We start from the raw sequence: 26904 nt of genomic DNA, 5'->3' as shown, positions 1-26904 counted from the left end.
ATCACTCCCCCAATTTATATGACATAAAATCATCCCTGCTAAAGTTTACAGATTTGTTTTTTATGCCATTAATAAAAATATTAAATACCATAGGGCCAAAAAAAGATCCCAGTGAGACCACACTAGAAACATGCTCATGGGATGCTGATTCTCCATTTACAATTACATTTGAGACCTATCAGTTAGTCAGCTTTTAATCCGTTTTACAAGTCCCATGTAAATTTTATATCTTTTCTAATTTTTTAATCAAAATGTCATGTAGTACCAAATCAAACACATTAGCGAAGTCCAAGTATGTTACATCAACACCTTTAACAACCAAACTTGTAATATCATTAGAAAATATGATATCAAGTTAGTTTGATAGGATCTATTTTCCATAAACCCATGTTGATTGGCATAAATTACATTACCCACCTTTAATTTTTTTTTAAATTGAGTCCCATATCAGCCACTCCATTACCTTGTCTGGGATTGATGTTAGATTGAAAGGCCTATAATTATCTGGGTCATGCCGTTTACCCTTTTTAAACTTTGGCACAACATTAACTTTCTTCCAGTCTTCTGGAGCTTCCCCAGTGCTCCAAAATATTCACAGGCTGGTTCTAAAGAAGGATGATACAATAGTCAAGGACCGCCAGGGAATTTTGCATGTCTTTTGCTCCACATAGCATAAAGGATGAGACTTATAATTCAATATAATTTTGTTTGATAAGATTCTTTGCAGTCGTTTGTTATACAATAATAAGACAGAAATTATATTCCTAAATCTTGACCTTTTCCCAGATAAGCATAATTCAGATTTTGTTTACAGCAAATTCAAAACTAATTGTGTCCTGATCCCTCTCTACATTGTGTGCTTCTAGCTATATAAAGCATCTGATATTGTGGTATTTCAGTGGCCAGCTTGGAGGGAGGTTCAAAGACCTCCCCAGTATCAAAGCAACCTCCCATTTCCAATTCCTGCTCCCCTGCAGCCATTTGGAGCACAGTGAATGGGATTAAAATCGACATCTTTCAGTCACTCTAGGCACTGGCAGATGGTTCAGGAATCAGGAGGGATTTAAACACTGTCACTCTGCCACTGGCACAAACACACTTAAATCAGGGAGGCACAAGAGCTCATGCACAAGCCAGAAGAAAACATGTGGGGGAGGTAAGGGGGAGGAAACAAAAGTGAAGAACAGGAGAGAGATCAGAATATGAGACCAAAGGAGGAAAGAGGAGTGTTGCCAACTCACAGTTTTATTTCAAGTCTTGCCACATTTGGTGTTTTTCTTAGACCTCCAGCTCCTGGAGTGAGGTGATTAATTTAAAGAGAAAATCTCTTGTAAAGAAAAAAGCCCTCCTTGCAGAGAAAAGCTTGAAAATGGGAACACTAAAGGATCTAAATCTAGAAGGCAAATAAAAGGCAGCAGCAACCTTTGTCATTTTTAAGATCTTATAACTCAATCCCCCTCCCCCACAATAATAAAAGGACATGAAGGAATGGTTTGGAAGAAGGCATGGAGAGAATCTTGGGGGAAGTCAACTAATAAGGGGCAGGACTGGTGTTGCAGGTGAAGCAAAGTGGGTTAAAGGTAGTATCAGTTTAATATATCTAAATATATGCAATGAAAAAGGAAAGAGGATCTGGTTTTCTAAAATTCTCGGTTTCCAGGTCCGGAACTGTACCGAGAAAGTTCTGATCCAAATATTGGCTCTCTGAGTGAGTCTCAATCACGTAATAACCAAAACACACACTTAGATTTTTGTGATCTCTTTCATCTATTTCCTTCCAAAATTGTTGAAATATTAGGCATAGGTTAAATTTAATTGATACTGGAACCTAGAGTATCTGGCTTGAATTCAGCACAGCCTGGGAATGTGCCAATGGCTCAAAGTTGTTACCATCTGTTTGGCAGTTTAGTGACCTCTTATACGTGAAATGGATAGAAAATCTCTGTTTAGAGGCCCAAACTGCAAATTAAACCATTGCTGTTGGAACAAACATGCATTGCTCGCTGGCAGTCTCAGTAAAAGGAAGACTTATATAGATAGGTTTTCTATACTGAGCTCACCAGTGCTGCAGCAGTGACTGTGTTGTTAGTTAAATAATCAACATGAGCAGTCAGTGCAGATACCCGATTTTCCACTTTTCTTCCTCTGTCCAGAGGCAGGGAAAATTCTCTCTGTTGTTGTCCTGGAGGGGCAGCCTGAACTATACAACTCTCCACACCCCCCCGAGTTTGAGCTGCACTAGGTGGGCAAAATTGGGAAGCTTAAACTGCTGCTGTCTATGTTTTACTTCTCTTTTGGATTTTTGAGGTGTTTGGATCTGGGAGACTGGTTTGGCTTCACTCCTGATTCTGAAAGATATTCTTTATAGTAAGAAAGGCTTGATTTTTAGACATGTCTGGGCAAATCCAGCTCCCACTGAAGTAATGTGGAGCTGAGTTGGTTTTTCTGGAAAAAGAAAAACAAAATCAGGCCAGAGTCTGCATCAAGCATTTTGTGTACAGAAGAGAGCACTGGATCAAATGATGTGTTTCCAAGAACAGCACAATGTCTGAAACGAATACAAGCCTAGAGATGGGCAAAGAAGATCTTAAAGAGGAGGCAGTCTGGCTTCTCCATTCTAATATATAATCAAGTGCAAGAAACCAGTACAATTCTAAGGATGATTTTTAAATTCGTACATGAAAAAAATTAAACAAATCTGTATTATTATTATTAAAACTGGAAGTTTAATCTTGGAAACCTTGATGTATAGCAAAATGCCTGCAAAATGTGCAGATGTGAGCTTTTTCTTTCTCCCCCTCTCAGTTTTGATTGCAGTAGAGGAGGCCCCAGGCATTTTGAAATGAAGAGGATACAGACATGCCTCAGGCCCCTTCTTGTTGATTTGTGTAACAGGCAAAGGGAACCAGCAGCTGAGCAGACCAGTCCAAAAGGATTCAGCGTTCACCTGCATCATCTCATTGTTTAACCAAGGCACCCTCCTGCTCTTACTAACAAATACTCTTGAAACCATTTACACTGGACACCCCAGAGTGACAGAAGCCGGAGATACACATGACCTCTCCTTACCAATGCAAGATTGCTCCCTATAATACAGTGCTGGAGCAGCGAGACTTTCATCACTTCCATTGGGAAATTATTCACACATCTCATGGTGAGAAAGTGTTTTCTCATATTCATCTGAGATTTTTCTCTCACAATTTCATGGCATTTCAGTTATACTCCCCTTTTATGTCTAGTATACACTACTTTTACTTTATGCTGTGGTTCCCAATAGTAATAAAATAATTTACAATTTTATTTTAAAGATCCCAAAGTGATTGGACAAACATTAATTAGCAACACAACCCTGTGAGGTTGACCTCTAGATACTTTGGTGATTAGAACAAGACAAATAAAAGAGCATTATAAATAAAGTTGGTCAGAAAATTTTCTTGTCCATGGAAAAAACTCATTAAAAAAAAAAAAAAACAATTGCCAAAACTCCAACAATTTTGAGACAAAACCAGAAGGTTTGGGAAGAAAATAAAAGTGCAAAATTTTCTATGTAGTGTGGACACTTTTTGGAAAGAAAAAGTTCAGTTATTCAAATCACCAGTTTTCAATTGAAACAATTTTCAATGGAAAATTTTTGACCATCCTTAATTATAAAGTGTTAAATCTCCATGAAGAAATGGATCACTCTGAGAAGTTAAGTGACTTTGCCAGAGTCACACACACAGCTAGTGGTAGAGCCCGGAATAAAACCCCAGCTGTCCAACTGTTAATCTGCTTCTCTAACCAAAACAGGATTCAGACAATCTGGGGCCTCTGTGGCCTAGCCCCTTCATGAAGTGACAGAGGGCCCCAAGAAAGGCAGGGGCAGTTGCATGGAGCATCCTTCTTCCTTCAGGAATGGCAGTAGGAGTTTGCTCTACCAGCTGGATAAGCCGGGGTGACAGACAGCAGCCGGAGCATACCAGTTTGGGTGGGCAGGTGTGCCTGTCCCGCTTTACTCTTTTTCTACTGATATACCGAGTCATCTTTTGGGATGGTGGCAAAGGGTTCCTCCTACTATATCCATGTGTAGTTAACACTGTATGCCACAGTGTTCACCCCTCTCACAGCTATCGTTTCAGGGTCTCTGCAGATTTGGACAGATGTCCTGACACTGGTTACAGTTGGGTCACATTTTCAAGGTTTTTATCACATACATGGGCTATTTAAAAATCAAACACAAAACCTCTCTCTTTCTTTAAAGAACAAAAAATAAAACCAAAAACCCCAAAGTAGTAAGCTGAGATTCAGATGTCACCATATGAATCCATGACACAGGGACATGGACATGAATTATCAGTGCCTATAACTTAACCTGGCCCTGGCCCTAACCCTTTTCCAACAATCCCTTCCCTATAGAACAATGCATGGCTGCTGTATTACGGAACTTGGATAGTACCCTTTTAGTGAGTTACTTTATCCTTCAGACTATCAAATTAGGCTTTAGAATATGAAGTTGTCAGCACTCACACTGACCATAAAGCACAGTACGTCATTAGCTTTAATTAACAAGGTAAAAAAATAGTGTACTCTTTAATAAAGCAGATTATATTTCTCTCTGGTCTGCTGCTTTAATGGACTAATTTAATTTCTCTTTAACTGTAGATTCTAGATTAGAAAAGTAGATATAAAAGCCATTTCCCTTTAACAGCCGAAGTTCAACACAGGTGTCATTGCATCCCTCATCCCTTTACTCTTCTAGATCTCTAGCTAGGAAGCCTGATAGAGTGTTCAACAGTGATACCTCTGTTAACAATTTCATTCTTTGATTCTCTCTCATCAAGCAAGAGGACACAGGATATTAAAATTCCATGTAATTAAACATCTCTCAAAGTGAGATCACAGCTATGCTGTTCTGTGCCTTAGTTCTCTCTCTTCAGCTTCTGGTATGCCATAATATTTCCCCCCCTCTGAATTAGCAACCTCACCCCAACGTACCTTCCCCATGTTGTCAAACTTTCCTTCTTTCTTTTACAAGACACCATTAAGGTATTTGGGGATGATCCTCTGTCCAGTGGGAAGTCAATGGGATTTTTTCCAGTGACTTCACGGGGCACCGGATCAGTGTTTAGAATCTGATTCTGCCACTTTTACTCACCTTACCTTGCTCCCTAAAACACCACTCACTGTGAGTAAGGGTGGCAGAATCAGATACTAATTTTTCTTACCTACCACATGCTCATCTATGAATGGGATATCAGAACACGGCCTCTCACAGCACAATATCCAGAAGCAGAGTAACACCCTTAACTCATAATTATAGCATGAAGTGAAGGATGATGTATTCATAATCTTAGAGCGATAAGGCAATACTTTCTGTGCCATCTTTAATTAGGGTGGATGTTGAATAGCAACTGCTAAAGATAAACATTTTTAAAATTGGCAGGATCATATGACTTACACCCAGGAGAATTAAAAGGAGCAGGCAGAGGAGTTCTCTGAACCATTCATATTGATCTGAAGGGAAATATAAAATCATTTCTACTAAAATTTGCTGATGACAGAAAAATTGGAGGAATGGTGAATAACGAAGGAGAGAGGTCAGCTATAAAATCCATCTTGTACACTTGTTTTTTAATTTCATGCATTTTAATACAGTTAGTGATTTTTAATTTCTTAACAACCAAGGCTAGGAGCAAAGGTCTCAAGTTGCAGTGGATGGAGGTCTAGGTTGGATATTAGGAAAAGCTTTTTCACTAGGTGGGTGTGAAGCAGTGGAATGGGTTACCTATGGAAGTGGTGGAATCTCCATTCTTAGGGTTTTTAAGGCCCAGCTTACAAAGCCCTGGCTGGGATGATTTAGTTGGGGTTGGTCCTGCTGTGAACAGGGGGTTGGACTAGCTGACCTCCTGAGGTCCCTTCCAACCCTAATCTTCTATGATTCTAAGACTAGCAGGGGTCTCCTTTCACTTGCCCATCTTTGCCAACTAGTCTGTAGAAGTAACACAGTCTTGCAAGAATTTTGAGGGACTTGAAAAAGACCAACTGATAGGAATTGGATCAGATCAGCACCCCAGCTATTCTAGTACCCTTTCATCAGGTCAGTACCAGATGCTTCAGAGGAAAGTGAAAGAAATCCTGAAGAAAGTAATAATGGGAAAACTTGCCCCCATGAGACACTTCCTCCTCATTCCCAACAGTTAATGGCTACCTTATACCCAAAGCATGAGGATTTTCATCCCTTCCAAACTCATTTTGTTTTTGTAATGTTGACTACACACAACACTGGATGTTCTTGTTAGTCATATAGAAGTCCAATCCTTTTACGAATCCTGCTAAGATCTTGGCTTCTGATATATTGTGGCAATGTGTCCCACAGATTGACTGTGAAAATGTGTTTTCTGTTAATGGTTTTGAACTTTCCTCTTTGTTCTTGAGCATATTGTACTGGAAAAGAGTTTCACATCTCTCAAATCGATTGTTTCGGAATCAAGGAGGACTGGATTTGGTACATATTCTTGCCCCCCTTTTTAAGTTTCTCTCTGCTATTAAAAGAGCTAGAAACTTTTTTGAATGAAAGTTCAGCTTTTTCATTCTGGAGCACAATTCTTCAGTAAAGAGTAGATTCTACAGGGCCTTGATTTTGAGGCTTAATTCATTAATGTCCGTAACACTTTAAATTCCTGCTAAGAGGTGTCAAAAATGCCAAGAATCTTTATTCTCATGCACTATTTCTACCTACTGAAAGAGGTGCCCTTATTTATCCACTCAAGTTTTTATTTTGTCCTTTATAATATGTCCATAAGTTTGTCTCTTATTATTGTAGTTTCTACTCTCCTTGGAGTGGGTTATTTTATAGACTAATTAGCAAAGCCACATAAGTGAAATGATGTCAGTCTAATGTTTGCCTACAGTTTTACAGTTGGCCTTTACATTCTGACAAGTTGGCATGCCAGATCTACTGAAACAGAACATTTGCATGCTACACACATTTCACAGCTCTTAGCAATTATCATTGTGAAGGTAGTGAATGCTCCTGCACACCTATGGTCACAAAGTAGTTCAGATGGGAAAATATTATTTCTGAGGTTTCCCATAAGAAACTCTGGGGTTTATGAGCAATAGTGGCAAAATTCCAAAATGAAAACTTCATTAAATTACAAGCAAAGCTTTGCCAAATGCAATGCAAGAGAATTAAAGCCATTGAAAACAGCCACAAAAACAACTGAGGCATTATCACCAAATGGGAATCATGCATCAATGTTACATAAACAATTCTGACTCCAAACTTAACACCCAGTTCATTCGGGGAATGACAGACATACAACCTCAACTCTGCTCTGGTAACAGAACACTCAGAATAGCCGCAACGTCCAATTGAAGGTCTATTCATCATACACTTTTCTCTAAGAACTGTATATACAAGACAGTGAGAGTCTTTAAAGACTAACAAATTTATTTGGATATAAGCTTTCGTGGGCAGAAACCCACTTCATCGGATGCACTTGTATATACAAGCTTTAATATCTTTTTTTTACTCATATAAAGCAGTCAAAAAGTCCAGTTTTTTGTATATTCACTTACAATTTACACATCAAAAATACTTTGAAGAACTCCAGATTAAGGCTATGTCTACACTATAGAATTCTGCTGACACAACTATGTCAGTCAAGGTTGTAAAGAGGTCTGATCCCTGACCAACAGAGCTGCACTGGCAGGAGTCTCTCGTGTAGATGCAGTCATACTGGGATAGCTTGGCCTGGTCTACATTCCAAACTTTTGCCAACAAAACCCCCAGTGTAGATACAACCATGACAACAGAAGAGTGTTTTTGTCAACATTGCTAATGTCCTTCAGGGAGGTGGCGTGGCTATGCTGGTAGAACTTCCATTGGCATATGCTGCATCTCCACTAGGGGGCAGTGCTGGCATAATTATTCCAGCCCAGGCTCTGTAGCACACAGGGCCCTTGTTTCACTTGGGAAGGTGGATTTACTATACCAGTACAAAGCACAATCTTGTTGGTAGAGTGCATCCACACTGGGAGTGCTTTGCCGACATAACATACTGGTATTCGTAGTCTAGACACGGTGTAACTAAACATTCTTAGAATGGCCATCACCCAGGGTATGAACACATCCAAAAATTGCAATCTCTTCTTACAGAGCAAAATAATTCAATATGCCCTAATGAGATAAACATATTATATGAACATGATAATTAAACAGGCATTGTTCTTATTATAGAGACCCATGAAACAAATAATATACATATATTTTAAATTATCCAAATTTACAATATTATGAAAAGTATATATAGATGTGTGTGTGTGTGTGTGTATATATATATATATATATATATGCCTGGGTATCTCTCATTAACATTAAAGGTTTCAATGGACATTGGACTAGCCCTAAAATAGTAACAGAAATGCAAGAGTTCAGGTTCTTTGCATCCTGGCCATTGAGAATGCATTTGTTTAACAGTGTCTGCCTAAATTAAAGGTAAGGGTGAATTTTTCAAAAGCTCGTAATACGTATAAAAATAATACTGAGCTTTTATATAGCATTTTCATCAGTAGATCTCAAAGTGTTTTACAAAGAAGGTAAGTATCATTATCCCCATTTTACTAAGTTACTTCCGTCTATGAAATCCTCTATGGGTCAGTCACACATTGCAGTGAAGTATTTTCCCTATTGTAAATGTGCTGGCTTTTAAATTCCATACCACATACAGGCCAGCAATAAAGCTGACTTCTAGAAAGTGCGTGCCCTCAGATGACAGAAACAATGGTACTAGCAGCTTCAAGCTTCTGCAGATACCCCGATTTGCCATGGAAAATGAACTTGGATATATATTTTAATTTAAAAAAAATAAGCATTGCCACATTATTTAAGTAGACACTCAGGGTTCAAAACAGTGTTATTGCATCTTTTTTGGACAGGATGCCATCTTTCAAATTAAAATTTTTAATAACCTTTAAGATTTACAGTCTTAAGGGAATAGTTTCTTTCAAATTAGTTCCAAGGTTTAATTTCACAGTAAAAGCTTTTGAAATAAGATATGATCCTTTTTGTTCTGGAAAATTACTAGTTTTAAAAAAAAATCATATTTCAAAGTAATGATCATAATGAGAAAAAGATACTGAGTCTAACTTCAGAAGGGGAGGGAGGAGAATGATAAACTTAGCTGCGATAACCCTTCTGTGAGATTTCTTCCTGTGTATTCTAATGTTTAACAGCTCCAAAATCTTCAGGGTCCTGAACAGGAATCTCTAATTTAAGGTATAGCTAAAATAATATACTCTCCCTTCCCCCCAATCCCCGCTCCTGACCCACTGAAGACAAAGTATAACTGGTCAAGAATATAGCACATCAATCATGGTAAACCACATAAATAATAAAAGGTAGCAAGTCTTCAATCCTGCTGTCTATATATATTATGCAGGAGCATTTTATATCGATAGGACTTTAGGACTCGGAAGGAGCTATTTGAGATTTTAAGGTCCTATTTAAAAAATATTTACTGAATTTTCTTTCACTTTGTTCCCTACATGGATTTGCTACAACATCGTTTTAATAGACTAGTTAAATTAAGTGCAAAATGAGGTTTTACCTCCTTTTGGCAACCAAGCCTGGAAATATTCTGACTGCTAAGGGAGTAAACTCAGTTGTATGGATATGGGACTAGCTGAGAATACCTTTAACTACTTGAATATCATTGTGTCATTTATCAGCACACCATTTGGGTCAAAGTGTGCCTTCAGGTACATGTGCCATTCCTAGGAACTTCCTGCATTGCCTATGTCCCCTATTAGCATAACATCTAACCCCTGTGAGGTAGGGCTGTGCTATGATCCCCAATGTCCAGATGGCAAACTGAGGCACAGAGAGACAAAGGGACTTGCCCAGAGTCCCACAGATAGTTTATAACGGAGCAGGAAATCGAACCCAGGTCTCCTGAATCCCAGGCTAGCATCTTAACTGCTGGACCATCCTCTCCCCTGCTAGACCAGAAGTTGGACTTGAAACAGGAAGAAAATTATTTCCAACAACGTAAGAGACTGGATGTATAATGTATAGCACTTTGATGTACAGATGCAGGTCATTGGAACTCTATTTAGGAGGTGCTACCTGAATCAAAAACAATACCGGTTCTTCTCAAAATAATGTCCCCAGTTTTATCGTTCTGTATAGTCAGCTTTATTAATGATCATTTTTTAACTCTCTTACTTGATGACATTTATGCTTTTTAGAATTTCCAAGTGCCATAAAAACAGAGCTTGTGCTTCCCTAGTCTCAGGTAAAAATTTAGGATACCCTGGGATACTCCAGTTTTTATATGCTTCCTCACACAGTCAGATACTGCCACACTGCAGATCCATTGAAATCAACAGAATTACTTGCCTGGAAAGGCACTCTTTTTACTCAAGTCATGCAATTAATCGTTTTGGATTTATAACTAGCCTAAAGAAAACTGAAGCATAGTAACAACCTATGCCAGGAGATGCACATGTCTACCTAATTATTAAGGTCAGCAGCATTCCTTTCAAGTTCATGGAGAAGTTTGGCTACCTACAGTGTATGCTGTCACAGAATGCCATCATTGATGTTGAGGTTACCCATCACCTAGCCAAAGCCAACTCTGCTTTTGGAATGCTGTCAATCCACCCATGGAATGATAGGGGCATCAGAATAAGCAGTAAGCTAAATGTCTATTGGGGAGCTGTGTGTACAATGTTTCTATATTGTTGTGAGACATGGACATCAAAATCCTTAACTGTTGGATGTCTGGCATTCAAAGCATGTTCACAAAAGCTCAGCTGCTTTGATCGGGGCATTTCATTCATATGGCCGACTCAAGAATACCCAAGGCCATATTTTATGGTCAATTAAAGCAACACACCCATTCTCATGGTGGCAAGTACAAATAATATAAAGACACACTGAAGTCATACTTGAAAACATATCAAGTTGGCCGAGCAACTGGGAGCCAACAACACACAACAGAGCAAAGCAGCAGCAGATTTATCATATTGCTGTTAACTAATTTGAAGCAACTTGCCATGTCTTATGTGAAAAACATAAACAGTGTAAAACAAGGATACAACAGCCTGCAATGGTCATGGACAATCTTGACGGATCCACATGTAATTGTGTTTCTGGTTCTCCTATTGGTCTGACCACACAAACATGTTTACCTTTACTGTTTGCTGAATCCTAGCATGGCTACATTGACGTGAGAATCAATCATCATTTACTCTGTATGAGTAAGATGTCAGAATCTGTTCCACATTGAGTAACTATTTTAACTATTTTCTGCAAGTCGCTCAATTGAAATCATTGTATTATTGTAAAGAATGCTGTTCAATGCAAATGAAGCAGGAGGATTTGGACACTATATAGTAGTAATTATTAAATTACAAATACATTCCACCAAAAACAGCAACCACTGCAAAACAACTCTATATTGCAAAGTCGAGCAGTCACAAGCTAGGAAATGACAGAATTAATGTTACTTGTGCAACCTTAATTCAGCCCCCTTATGCGTATGTGTTATGTAACAGTCTATTTACGTGACCATCTACTATTTTTTCCTCAGAACCCCCGCCTTATTCGGTGAATAAGATGGATGATGCTCTAGGGATGATTGAAGGTTATGCAGAGAAATAGGTGTCAATCTGTGTCATTTGTCCCACCTCATTTGCCGCAGATGTTAGGAGTGTAGCGACTGAGACAAGGGATTGCAGAAAGAGGAGGTATGGTCTCATGGTTCAGGCAGCTGAATACTGCCCAGGAAAACTGCTTCTGCCACAGAATTCCTATGCAATGCTTAGCATGTCATTTAAACCAACCTTTTCAAAGATAGTCGCTAAATTCTGTGTTACTCATTTTCCATGTGCTTGGCTTGAAACACTGAGGTCTGACTGGCAGAAGAGTTGAGCACTCACAGCTGTGACTGAAGTCAACGGGAGCTGCACTTTGGACTTATGAAGGGCTATAGAACACTTTGTTCTCAACAGGTTAAGTGTTTTGGCTGAAATTTTCCAACATTCAGCCTGAGGCAAACACCCAGCCAGGGAAGTTTCAGCCCAAATGGTTCAAATTCGACAAAATTATATAACTCAGTTTACTTTCACTCGACAAACCTTATATAACTCCATTTATAACCCCTTAGGATTATCACTCTGTTGTAGGGCTAAGGAACATCCTTGAACGACATCTTGAGGCAGACCTTGATTACCATGATAACTAGGAAATTCCTGCATGGCAAGTTGGGTGATAGTTTACTATCAAAAAATCATTCAGATGCAGTATTCAAGTATAAATTTAATGCTGGACAAGTTAGACATGTGTGCCTTGAGAAGACAGAAGTATGTGCCTTTTTTTCCTCATTTCCTCTTGTTCTTGTAGACAGTTACATAATTTCTAACAAGAATTGGCAAGGCTAATTGAGTGTAATGCCTCCAGAAGCCTCAGACCCATCATGCCAAAAGTTGCAGATACACACTATATGCTAAACATACTATTATTTAGTACATTTTTAAGTCTTCTATGAGGAGTTATTTCTTCACACTTTGAATAATTCATTCTCTGGTTTGTACAATCCAGAAATCTACTACCAGCAAAGCTGGCTGAAATATAAGAAATGTCAGTTCCAAAGAGAACATTCCCTGTCTCATTTTTCCCCTGCAACTTAACTACTGAGAAAAACTATGTAAATAGAACTAAATGAGGGACTTGATTGCTTATTCCTTTCAAAATGTTCTTCAGAAAAGTATGACAGCAAGAAACACAGAGAGGTAGAAGCCAATTCTGCAATGAAACAAACAAACAAACAAAAGAAATCCTGAAGTTTGAAGCAGTTTTTTAAACTTTCAGCAACATGGGTCCTGTCTATATGCATCAGGAGAAAAAAAAATCAATGATAGAGGAGAACATGCATCTTGAACATCCCACATCTCTGCAACAGTTTACATGGAAAAGCGATATTAGCAAAATACGTATCTATCTTTAGTTCAGGGTAATTGTTTTGTTCTTTGGGGAGGAACAAAAGCTAAATTTGTTGTTTTGAAAACAACATTTCCCTCACCACAACACACAGACACACATCACAGTGAAATTTTAGAGGGGGTTTAATAAAAAAATGAAAACCAAAATAACAGAAAAAGTTTGGTTGGTTGAAAGGTTTTGGATTGTTGTCAATGAAAGTTGTTTCCCCTCTCCCCCCACCCACCCCAAATTTACATTTTTGATGGAAAAAAATACTTTTTCCTTCTTGCTCTGTCAATAAGCCTGTCTTTGCTTGCCCTCCTATTCATCCAATTCCAATTGTTTAGTCTGTTTCAGATGAAAACAAGGAGAACCAACATAGAAAGATCATAAAAATGTAGGGCTGAAAGGGGCCTCAAGAGGTCTTCTCGTCCTCCACTTCTCACTGAGACAGAATTAAATATACCTAGACAATCCCTGACAGAAATGTGTCCGGATGAAATCACTCACTGCTCCATAAATGAGCAGCTACTGTTCAGTATATCATACATAGATTGGAAGCCTCTTCTCTCAAATGAAAATACCACTAAAAATTCAGAAGTAACTTTTTTTTTCTATAACAGGAATCCCAACACATCTTGCTCAGTCAGACCCTTATCATCTGAATTCATATGAAAGGAATGAAATGAAGGAGAAGCCAGATTCTGATCTCAGTTATAGCAGTGTAAATCTAGTTACTTCTGTTGAGTCATTCTAGATTTACACCAATGTAACTGAGGTCAAACTATAGAGCAAGATATCCAAGTAAAGTTCAGAACCAGCATCAGAGACCTTCTCATAAACAAGCCTTAAAAATAAAAGATTACCATGTAACATGATCAAGATATCATATTACTTGCATGTAAATTGATCAATATATTGTATGCCCTTCAGCAACCAAAAAATTAAGCTTGGCTGGTTTGTTTCAAAATGTCATTGGCATGCAAACCAAACTCCAAAATATGTGTTTTTATAAGTGGCCAGTCTACCATGTGAAGCTGTGCTTTCAAGGAATAATGTTTAAGGAAGAAAAAAAAAATAGAGGATATATTTCTGGCTCATTGAGTTTAATTGAATTAAATGATTCCGCTAGTGATATTTTGAGGAACATAATAAAGAATGATCATAAAATGGTCACATCCCACCAAGGCTTTGACATGCAGACATTTAACATACTACCATTAGTTTGCCTAACTTCATGCCTGTGTCTCAGTAATTTGTCAGTATAGGCTGTAAAAGCAGAATAATGTTATTTAACTACACAAATTCATGCTTCTCTGCTCCTCTCACAAGGAGATCAGTGTTGGCTATGGTGTGGAGAGACAAGTCAAACCAATTTTTAAAAAGAGCAAGTATTGAAATGCTTCAATTATTATTTCTTCAGAACTGAACTTAAATTAACCTTTCATCAGTTTTAAAGAGAAGTGTGTCTTCGCTTCTTGAATGTTACATGCATAATGGCTCTTCCCTGTGCTTACAGTAACATCATGATCACCATTTAACCTCATTACTTTGTAAACTACTTTGAGAGATTCTCTGAGTGCTGACTGGTGCTATAGAACACCTTCTCCCACTATCCACTTCATTGCCTTATCATGAGAAGACATAGCATGCAAGTGTTGACTATTGAAAAGAAGTGTAGTTGAATGGGTAGAGCTAGGAGGCTCAGACTGGGGATTCAGATTCTTTTCCCAATTTTCCCATAAATTGCTGCATGACCTTGAGAAACCATAACTGGAGTCAATCAAAATTCTCCAAATCTTGATTAAAAAAACCACTTAAAAATGTCATTGGAATTTTGTTTTGGGTTTTCCATCAGCTATAGAGCTGATTGGATTTTTTTTTAAAGGATTGGCAAAATAAATTCAAAATTAAATAGAATGGAAAAAATGGGAAAAAGTCCATACTTATTCTTTCTATATTTCTTCCTCCCCTGAGACCAGTTGGAAAACATATTGCTTCTGCTCATCCTTCTTCATCCCAGAGGCAGTCCTCTCCCCACTGATTCTCATCCCCTCTCACTGGGTGATGTCGAAATTTTAGACGACCTACTCTGTGGTGTTTTATGTCCTTTTGAGACCTTCCCCCCAGGGGAATTATAAAAAGACCCACACCAGGGCTTTTAGGCTTGTTAGCCAGGGATCCCCATTATAGGAAAAAAGATGTGGAAAAAGTTAGGTAATCTCACTGGGATGAATGGTGGGGCCTGTCCCCAGCCTGATCACTTGCCCCTTTTTCCTTCACTGCCTCACAGTTCTTAACCCTTCAGATACACCTACTTGAGCTCCCAAGAATGGGACGGTGCTGCTGCCTTAGAGGCAGTGGATACTTCACTCCACTGGCCCATTCTACTTGGATTGTAAGGGCTCAATTAGGGCCTAAGTGTTTATAAAGCGCTTACTCGGATACTCAGGTGAAGGATGTTATGGAAAAGCCAAAGACTAAGGGTTACTGTTCCTTCTGATGGAATTAATGGCTTTAGGTACCTAACCTAGTGAATGACCATATGTGTGAAGTTATCCCATGCCACTCCTGCACGAAAAAAAGGATTAAACATCTATAAAGTTTAATGCAATTTCACTTAAACCATGCAAACCTAAGGGGCAAAAGAAAAAATCTCCAAGGGATCATGGGATGATTTAGTTGGGGTTGGTCCTTCTTTTAACTGGGGGTTGGACTAGATGATCTTCTGTGGTCCCTTCCATCCCTAATCCTCTATGATTCTTTGATTCTACATGGAATAGTTTTTTTTCCTGACTGGCAGATGAGTTCATTTGCACTGTAGACAGACGCAGCAGGCAGGTTCAGTTTTGCATCAGTGGCTGTTGACTTGTCTTCGACAAATTCAAGAAAGACACACCAAAGTTGACATTGTAAGCCTGAAGTTACTAAGCGTAAAACAGAACAATGACATTGGAACAAATATTGTTCCTGACTCGCATCAGAGAAGTGAAGGTGTAAAACACAAAAGGCTACATTTCAGTTAGTGTCTGACATTTTGTTCCTTGGGGACACTGTCATCACTAGTGACAGCAGAATGACCTTGCAGATGACTGTTTAGTAGGACTGTGATGTCAAAGTGTCAAGCTTTAGAATGCAATTATATGTCAGCTACATTTGCACGCATTCACCTAGCTTATTTCATCAGTCTTTACATTAATTGTATCCATGAGGTACCCTATCCATTTTTCCCTACCTAAAAAAAGCAAAACGCGTCCTGATGCACAAGTCATTACTATACAATGTCACTTCTTTTAAAAAGTAAGGATTGTAGGATTCTGCAACTGTACAGCTCTGAATCAGTTCCAGGCCTCCTAATTAACACCTCTGTCATTTTTATCAATGCCAGCCTCTGAAAAAAATCATTAGCATTGTGCTCATTTCAATATTTGTATGTTAAACTGTGTCAGCCACACAAAAGAGCATGTGGCAAAGTATAGCAATGACATGAGAGGGATTTCAGCTAATGGCAACCTAGGGAAATTGAACATTAACCTCCTTCTTAAACACTTGTAGAAGCGTTGGCCATTGTCTGCCAGTGGCTGGTGATCTGCCTAGTTTTCATCAGGTACCCAACCTCAGACCCCTGAAAGGGCCCTTATTTTGCTGAGCACCATCTGAAAATCAGGCACCTTTAAGGTGATTCATGTTGAAAACCCAGAAATTAAGGCATCCAAAATCATGTGACTTTGAAAATACCAGGCATAATGAGCTTCATTTGCACTACCAAAACGGCAGCTGCGCTGGAGGAGATGGATTTGCCAAGCAGAAGTCCGTGTGAGAGCTGACAATAGGGCTGGTCAAAACATTTAAATCAAAACCTGTTTTTCCAACAGAAAATTGGGTTTTTGACTAAAAGTTTCTCATGAGAAGTGCCTGTGTGACAGAGCACCCCTGCTATATCACTTCCTTTTCCACAAACACAGGCTGCTCTGAGACCTCCTTGCTTGTAAACACCAGCATGTACTTTATTTACAGTGTCTCAATGCCTCCACCAACACACATCGGTACACCCACACCTTTGCACTGTTTCCTAACTTTCTGGCCCCCTTCTCCCAGAAAGTGACGGTTTCAGGCCTCTCTGCTTAGAGAATTCCCCTTGCCAGTCTCTCCTAGCGCTGCCCTCCACCCCTTCCTCCTGAAGCACTTCCTTCCAGTACTCTTTTAAAATCACTCATTCGTTAATGGGCCAATTTGCTTATTAATTCCCTAACCCCAGTCTGGTTTAGTAATCAGGACACTCCTGACCAATTAGGCAGGAGTGGAGTGGAGTGGCTAATTGGTACTAACAGTAGCCAGAGTGCTGAATCAAGCCATTTCTCAGTACCCTGTCTCAGCCTGGTTTCCATGAAAAATTTCAACTTCTCCTCAGATAAAATTGCAGATAGCCTAACTGAAACCCCAAAATGTTTGATTTTCAACTTCAGGAAAAGTTTGCATTTTCTGCAGAAATTTTCAAAGGAAAACTATTTTTTCCCCTATTTTCATTGAAAGTTTCCATGAAAAAGACCATTTTCTGAGCAACTCAATTGAGGGTGATGATAAAGGAACTATGAGCCAATTTTTTATTTTAATAATAATCCAAACTCCATCCCTTTCTACAGGTTGGTCTTCATGACAGGGTCTCAAAATATAGTTGTCAGTGGGGAATCCTCATCCAGTGAGGGTGTTTCTAGTGGAGTTTCACAGGGCTGGTACTAGGCCTGCCATGGTTCATTATTTTTGATAATGAGCTGATGGAAGTGAATATAAAATCTTTGCTGATAAAGTTTGCAGATAACACTGAGATAAAGTCAAATGCAAGTCATATGTATGGGAACAAATACCTACGGAGTGAGGAACTGTGTCCTGTGAAGCAGTGACTAGGAAAAGGATTTAACGGTCATAGTGGACAAGTGACTCAACAGGAGCTCCTGGTGTGATGCTGAGGCAAGAAGGGCTAATGTGATCCTTGGACATATACACAAGAGAGGAGCAGGAGGGAGGTGATTGTTACCCTTCTGTATATGGCACTGCTGGGACTGTCACTAGAATACTGCATGCAGTTCTGGTGTCCACGTTTTAAAAAGGATGTTGAAAAATTGGAGAGGGTGCAGAAAAATGCCATTAAAATGATTTGAGGGCTAGAGTTTATGCCTTACAGTGAGAGACCTGAACAGCTCATCTGTTTAGCTTACCAAAATGAAGTTCAGGAGATTATTTGATTACGGCATATAAAATACCTTTACGGGTGAAAATCCCAGGTACTAAAAGGCTCTTCATCCTTGTGGAGAAAGGCATAAGAATCAGTGGCTGGAAACTGAAGCCAGGCAAATTCAAATTAGAAATAAGATGGAAATTTTTAACACAGAAGATGAATCACGGTTGGAACAAACTACCAAGGGAAGTTGTAAATCCTCCATCTCTCTCGATGCCTTCAGATCAAGACTGGATGCCTTGCTGGGAGATATGCTTTAGACAAACACAAGTTACGGGGTTCAGTGCAGTGGCAATTGAGTGACCTGGCCTGTGATTTACAGGAGGTTAGACTAGATGGTCTAATGGTCCCAAAAACTTATAAAAATCTATGAATTACCACATGCTACCTTTACTCCACCCAAACGTCTCTCCTGATTGCTCCCTTTATCTCTCCTCCTCTACCAGCTTTGTGCCTACATCTTTGTTGCTGTTCTTTGCGCTTGGATCATGTTCTTATTGATCACAATGATCCATTCTTTGCATCTGTGATCAAGTCATTAGACTCAAAGCCTTTCCTCTAACACCATCTAATAAACTGCTTGTTCTGTGAAGGAATCAAGCTGAGTTGGCTACACTTTTATTTTTTCTTATTTTAGATGAGGTGTGGTGATGGCTGCTCTAGAAAAAATTAAGATATTTTCTATATTGGTCTGTGCTTTTGGCTTCCTAGGATAGAACATACCATCCCTTGTAGAGAGCCCTGTACAACTATATAAGTAATGCAAAAGTATAATCCCATGAGGCTAACCAGAAACTAAGCCATAGGAGGTTTATCATATCACAGAACAGCACTTTATTTTTATGTTTAATTGACATGTTTAATTGGTATTAAAGAGTGTTTGACTGGATCAACAGGGCACAAATTAGCATTAATTAATTCTTCCGCTTACAATCTGCTAGAAATCTCTACCCCATCCTCCCAGCTGAGGAACTAGTCATGTATCCAGACATTTAGCATTACCCTCCTGGATTATTGTAATTCATTGTAGCTGGGTCTTGCAGAATCTCTCCTCTGCCCCAAATCCATCCCTTTGTAACTCGCTGTATATTACCCAGGTAACTGTAGTATACAGCTAGCTAAAAATACAAAATTCCAGGTTAGGAAAAGGGGAAGTACCAGCATGGGATTACATGGATCTGCCACCTGGCTGCTATTTCTCCTGCCATGCAGGCAGATGTCACGTGGGGAAGCAGGGTCAAGGAGTAGCAGCCCTAAATTCCACCATCCAGTGCACTGGTCAGCACACATGAGCTGGCAGGCCAGGGTGCAGCAGGGACTCAGTTGTGATCTTCCAAGTCACAGTTCAGTCCCTGGTGTGCTGTGCTCCTGGGGCAGCACAACGACATGCTGCACTTTATTCAGGGCAAGTTGCAAGGTGCCAGTCTAGTCCCTACCAATAAGCAGGGTTGTCAGTAATAACACCGGGGCTAACAAAGATTTTTATTTAACATTTTTGAGCATTAAAAAAAAAAAAAAGCAAAGGAACAGCACAGTAGCTGTATAAGAAATAACTGGCTTTTCTAATGGTCCAAATGTCAAGTTTCTTACGCTAACAAAATTAACAGATTTCCACCTGCCATTACTTTGACAGGGAGGTGAGCTAATTTTAGGAATAAACATTGGCTTTGCTACAGCTTACTTCCCAATCCTCCCAGTTCAGATGGGACTCTCCCAGCACTGCTACTGGATTCCCATCCCTTGACCAGACTGGAAAGCAGACACAGTCAGGCTCATTTAGACCCTGTCATAAGGTCACTGTCTTGGAATGCCCCCTTCGGGCAGGGAGTGGCCCTATAGATACCCCACTCTGCATTTCCCTTCTCTGGGCTCTTTGAGGATATTTCTTCAACACAAAGATCCATAAGGACCCTACACACCCCATTCCAGAGCACATTGCAAGACCTTGGTCCTGCTATGTGTTATGCATGGATGGACCCCTGTGCCCACATACCCCCCAATTGAAGGTTCCATGTTGGTTCTATCTTCTAGCAAATCTTTGCAAGACAGATACTACACAAGTGTGGGGGCAAATACTACCAACACTTACTACAGAGTATTACCTGCTGTGAGGAGCTCTGCTGAACTTGGGAGCATATACTGAATCAGCCCCATAAATACTACGTTAAAGCATTATGCTGAACGACCCTTTGTCGTCAGGTGCAGGCTGCGTGTGTATGTTCTCCCAGTGTGCATGCTGTCCCAGTTCTGCACAAATAGCCCACACAGCAGGCCACGATTGAATGGCCCAATCAGACCAGATATCCATTTCAGTAGGAAAGGCATTTCTGGCCAGGTTTATTGTCAAAGAAGCACGGTAATAGCACCCGGTAGACTTTACTGGAATACTAAAGGCCCGTGTATGCCCATGACATGGATCAGTGAATGGCAGGATTTTCCATTCCACACTTAGCTGGCCAAAGACAATCCCTCTAAGACTCTCTTTTATACACGGATACAAACAAGTTACATGTCACCCCTCTGACGTGATAAGTTACCAGCCTTTTACCTTGTACGTGTTGGCTTGACCAAAACATCACTATCCATCGTACTGACCTTCTCTTAAAGAGGAGCCAGCATGTCCGTGTTGTCTTTGGGGAGTGTACTTCTACCATACGTGATATTGGGGTGTTTCTGGTATCATCTTTTTGAGATGTGCTTGCGCATCTTGTGCCTGGCCCTTCTTTAGGAATGTTTGGTTTTGCAATATCAGCTCTGTTCTTGCCAGTTTCCATCCACTTGCCTGCAAGTTCACAGCCGAACTGCTAACTTTACTTTATAATAGAAGGGCCCAACTACTACTTTAGCTTGGGCCCCAGGCCTTATAGTTAAGCCTGTTATACTAGGCCTCACGTCTCAGGCTCTCACTTTCTACGGCACCCTTTATACGTAACAATAGATTAATTCCTTCCAAAAAGGACACTGAAGTGTTAGAAGTGGTGGGTAACTGTGGTTATCTACCTCTGTCATTCACTACACTGAACACCTGAGATTTACAATGCAAAGTTTGTAATTGCAACTAATTTATGCTGCATTTGCTTATCTGTTGCAGGGTAATTTACATTGAGAAGCCTTGCAGGTTTCTCTCTGAGAAGGACACAAATTGATACAGACACATCATTCAGCACCTGTAAAATAGATTTGTTTGGTTACTACAGACACATGCATTCATCTCCCAAGGTTCCTGTATGGAAGTTTTCCACCACAAATAAGAGAAAATGGTAAATTCTTGAGAACCACACGTGTGCCATAAGAAAATAGCACTGAAACGGGCAACACAACTGCATGCCCCAAACACAGACTGAAACTCAGAAGGTTTGGTAAGTGACACGAGCACACATGCAGCATGAAATAAAAGATACTGCTAGGGATATCAATGCTGTGCTGACACAACCTGTACCTTAGAATAGCTTGGTCTGTTTGGCACTGCCTCTCAGAATACCGAAAGGAACAGAATCTACATGCTGTGGTCACAGACACTGCGCCTTTGCTTATAAAGATTCCTCTCAGACCATTTTTCCTAGCAGGAGTAAATTTGTAACAAGTTTAATAGGGTTTTAGCCTTGTTCTCACTTACTCCTTCTGACCTAAAAGAAGAACCGTAAAGTTAAAGGAAACGTTTGCTGTTCCATACATTTTATTTGTCATTCACATATTTTTAAATATGATTAGTGGTTAATAGTAAACTGATATTCCTATGTTGTCACTGAGTTAGGCCATGTCTAGATTAGGGAAGAGGAGTATTCTTAACATGTGTTGGTTTACACGTTAACACACTTTAAAATCCTGGGATGGACAAGGCAGTTGTTTTAACATTCTTTAACTGATCAAGGTAAATCCTAGCAGGGAGGTTCACCTCAATCAGCTAACATGTACATGTTAAAACTATACCAGCCTTGTGTAAAACACACACCCTTTTCCCTGCTGAAGAACAGACTTTCCTAAACGCAATGTACTAGTTACTCATTAGCTGCACACAGTCAGCATCGCACTATGCACTAACCAATGTTGGGACAACATGGAGCCATGCCGTCCTGAGGCACAGTCTGTCCCCTTGTTACCTGGCATGCCTAGAGCATGTTCAGTCTGCTACAACCAGCCAGTCTGGAAATGGGAACAGGGTGGAATCCTGGCCCCACTACTTCTCACCCAGTTTGGGATGACATGCATTAGGAGGGAGCAGTCCCTCTTAGTGGAAAATCAGGACTCTGGCAATTGCAAGTCAAGGGAAAAGGCTCCTTGTACCTATGGTAGGGTCAGCATCACTCTAGCCCTCAGTGAGGGTGATATTCAATCCTATAGTGCCCTTCTATGGCATGGAGAGACATATGCACAGCCAGTGTGCACAAAGGAGCCTTCACACTCCCCACAGACAGACATGGAAGGGGTCATTGGTGCAAGCACTAGTGGATTTGCACTAACGTGGAGTGGGGGATAGATCATCGGAAAGCTGTGGCTGCTATACCTGCCCAGAGGCTAGTATAATAGCTGTGGTGAGATCTGCCCACAGGTCAGAGGAAGTGACTTTTATCTGCCATTTGCCTTCCCCACAGAAAGCCAGAATATTTTAGCTCTATGAAGGGATAGCTGAACTTCACATTCTTCCAGCAAGGGAATGTATTCATCTGATCCTCTCCGGGCTCCGTAGTTTGAATTACCAGCCATTCTATTAGTTAACGGAAACAAAGATTTTGACTAAACTCTCAAGCATTCTATTAAAAGACTGACTCTTCTACAGAAGCAGCCCACATTAAGTAGTGTGGGGTTTGTTTGTTTATTACCGAGGTAAAACAAGAAATCAAGAAAGCAGGTCACATAACCACACAGCACAATTTAGTTAGAAATAGTCAGAGTCATTTACAAAAACAACAATCAACTTAGGCAAGAACTTCCTTTTACATTATTCAAGTATGATGGTATATCTTTAAAGTTCCTTAAAATCCCTAGAACACACTCCAAGGAGTCTGCAACTTTGAGACCTTTCTCTTGGGTCTTCACTCCCATTATCCTTTTCCCTCCCCACGCACAGAAAATTCACACATAATGGGCTCTGCCTCCTATATGCCATCTTGATCCTATAGTGAAATCACAATCATCTCTATGGGGGAAAACAAAATAAAAACAAAGCATGGGGAATGTAAATAGAGGATTATAGGATCAACAGGAAAAAAGCAGCTCAATTGTGGGGATAACTGTCTGGCAACACCCAGAACTCAAAATAATTGCTACAGTCAAATTAGGTGTTCAACCCTGAAATGAATGGGAGCAACCATTACTGACAGTGGTGAGAATTGTGTCCATTTACACCAAGACTACAGTGGCTTATGGCCAATTCAAAGTGGTTCTGTTTGGAAAGTTTCAGTTCAAACGTTATCCAAATAAAACACACACACATATATTTGATCCTGAAAGAAACTGTGAAGTGTTCCTGTTTTGTTTTGACCAGGCCTCCCGGAGAGTCCTGAAAACCCATGCATAGATGTGAAATTTTCACCCATGGTCCTCGACTAAAATTTATCCCTTTGGTTCTAGATTTGTTTCTTTTCTGGAAAACTGAAAACAACCACCACCTCTTTGCATGCATTTCCTTTACAGTGTCTATTCAAGTGAAGAATATCATTCGACGACGAACAGGCGGAATGATGAAGTTTATTCTTTCAGACCCCAGTTGCATCTGAGATATGTAAAATACTAAAAACAAAACAAAATACAATCCTCAAGATTGACTCCCCTCCATACTTTAAAACCCCCAGCGCCAGGCTCACTAGAAACATTGGGATTAGACATGATTACAGTTTCATTTGGTATGTTTCTGAAAATCTTTTACAACAGCATACAACAGTTCTGTACAAAAGTCTCAAGAGAATAGGAAAAAGAAGCTATAGACAGGTGGTTCCCACCCCTTTTGGCTTGAGGACCATACATATCATTTTTACAACCCTGAAGGGCCACCAGTCTATCAACTCATAAAAAAAATGTATTGATGTATACCCATTAAGGACTACAAATCGCTACGTATTTAAAGTAAACATTTTGATGCTACTGTGCTCATTTTTGCATTCACTATTTTACACCTACAAATTACTCACAATATGTCACACACTCACAGATAAAGCACTAGTGTAAATAGTGACTATAACTACACACTGAAGCACATGGCCTGGCAGCTAAGTCATAGTGGGTGGCCTGCTAAGTGCAGAGCAAAACAGAAGGCATTGATTTTTAGAGTCCTGGCCCTTTCCTCAAGCATGATGGGTCCTGACTGCTCCGCCAGCAGCTGACCCCCTTTGTCCCACTGCAGCCAGACAAAAGGAGCCTCCTCGCTAATCTCCAGTCCCCCTGGCTGCAGCAGGGAAACCGCAGGCATCCTGTAGCCCCATGTGCTTCACCTGAGTCCCTAGGCAGTGGCTGCCTTCTGCATCCAGGAGGATGGGAGATCAGTGCTCCCCCCCCTCTGGCTCCAGCAGGGACCCCAGCACCTATGGACCCAGGCGGAACGCTTTGCCATGCTCCCTGCTACAGCCAGGGGAAGGGGAGCATTGATCTCTTGTCTGCTTGGGTGCAGCAAGGGGCCTGCACCAGACTTGTAGCCCCATGGCAACGCGCTCTGCCTGGGTCCTTAGGCAGCGACTCCCTTCTGCAGCCAGCGGGAGGGGAGCGATGGGCCACTCTGAAAGACCCCGCGGGCCACTTTTGGCCCCATGGCCATGGGTTGGGGAGCACTGTTGTAGACTTTAAACTCATGCCAGCAATTAGAAGAAAAGAGGAACCAATCTGTGATGGGATCTGGTAACATTATTTAAAGAATATTCGTTAAAAGAAAATAATATATATGGTAAAAATGACCAGGCAGCAATTGTAATAACAAGTCTAAAAAACATAAAGCAATCAATATCTGGAGGAAATAAATTATTCCACATACCGGGTCATTCAAAGGAACAGTCCTTTCAATGGACTTGCTGTACCCAACTCCTTGAATCTTAAAATTTTTTTGTGGTCCCACTCTATGTATTTTGATATTGATTAGTTAAATTTCAGTAAGAAAGATTTTAAAAGAAAATAAGAACCTACTTGTATCACCACTGTCCGTAATGCATCAATGACACGAACACCTTCACGTCAGAATTGTTAACAGATTAATGCTCTCTGGAAGACTGTAGAGGCCTGTAATGACAAATTATGAGCTATATTGAAAAAGATTCCATCGTTTTCAGTTAATAACAGCCTGAGGTAGCCAGACTTGCATTCAGAAGTTACTATTCATCTCAGACATCTATCCATCCTACATAGATACCTATAAGGCACCTATCACATTGGTAGCTTAATATTATCTACATCTATAAGAAATTGTCAGATAATTTATGTTTTAGGTAGGGGTAAAAAGTATTCAAAGCTAAATATCACTGCTGGATCTTAGTTACCAAGAATTCAACTTTACAAGAACTAAAAGGAAAAGTCTGAATAATGCATTTAAAATAGATTAGGGCAAACATTTTTGGACAAAATCCTTTTTTCTTTTTTGGCCAAACAATGTAAATTTCGATTGACTGACATATTTCAGGAATTCATGTTGAATTCAAATTGATTTGATCAAAAACAAAATTGTCTAATGTCCCCCTCCCAACCCTGCAATTGAAGCATTTCATTGACATTTTTGGAATGAAAAGTTTTAATTTTCCAATTCAAAACAGCTTTTCATTTCTAATTTTACTTCATTCAGTAAGAGCCAAGTATACTATTGCAAAGTTAGGATTCTTCTCTTGCCAATAGTGTATTCAGGTAGTCACCATTTTTAGCATCAAGAATTCCAAGATATTGAACCTTAACAATTCACTGGCCCAGAATTTATCATCATCTGACTTAGGCCATATCCATGCTGTCCTGTAGTTCAGATTCATGGGGCGCAAATAGCAGTGTACACCAGTGTGCTGCACTGTACTTCACTTGTGTGGATGCTACCAGTGTGAACTTAAAGGTCCCGAGTTTAGTTTGAATTCAGGACCTTTAAGTTCACACCTGCAGCTTCCACACTGGGGAGTTACAGCTCAACTCTGTGACACACCCTGCTTTTCACATGCCTTGAGTCCGAATTGCAGGACAGGTAGGCATGCTCTTACATTTCAATTCGGTATCATTAAGGGGTGGGCAAAATTCTACTTTGGTGTCGAGGATGAGGGAAGAATCTTTCTGAAACTTTCAGAGGAGTCCAGGGGATATAGCTACCCATATTTTATTAAAAGTAACAGAAGATATGTATCTAAATCCTCTTGATTGCTTTGAATGCCTTGGCCGCTATCCAGATACTTTTATGGTCCTCATCACTGCAGCATTTCTCTGGGTACTCTCTCTTTCTTAAAATTGTGCCTATTTTAAATGGCACATAATTCTGCAATTTATGAGCATAGCACAATGAAATATGGTGCATGCACCATTATGTTTCATGCACACACCATATAATTTACACACACAAATATTTAAGTTGTATGATTAAGAGGGAAAGGATGGTTGTGTGCTAAAGCATAGGACACAGAGTTAGGAACACAGAGGTTAAATCCTATTTGTAATACTGACTTCAAGGCCTTGATCAAATTTTTTAGGGTTTGATTCAAAGCCCGCTGAAGTCAAGTGAGACTCCTTCTGACTTCAATATGCATTAGGTTGT

The 26904-nt window shown here is 39.9% G+C and overlaps 1 long non-coding RNA gene across 1 annotated transcript in view; it reads right to left on the bottom strand.

The window, feature by feature from the left end:
• The window catches only part of LOC137143473 (uncharacterized), a 306883-nt gene extending 281505 nt beyond the window's left edge, over positions 1 to 25378 (bottom strand). The window contains exon 1 of the long non-coding RNA XR_010917168.1: positions 25314 to 25378. This is a non-coding gene — a long non-coding RNA (uncharacterized lncRNA). The remainder of the gene's footprint in view (positions 1 to 25313) is intronic.
• Positions 25379 to 26904: the final 1526 nt, after the last annotated feature.

This window comes from Emydura macquarii, unplaced genomic scaffold (genome assembly GCF_026122565.2).
Source record: "Emydura macquarii macquarii isolate MOO-44397 ecotype Brisbane River unplaced genomic scaffold, CSIRO-AGI_Emac_v2 contig_3328, whole genome shotgun sequence".
Classification (NCBI taxonomy): Eukaryota; Metazoa; Chordata; order Testudines; family Chelidae; genus Emydura; species Emydura macquarii.
This window is presented reverse-complemented; position numbering and strand designations above follow the sequence as displayed.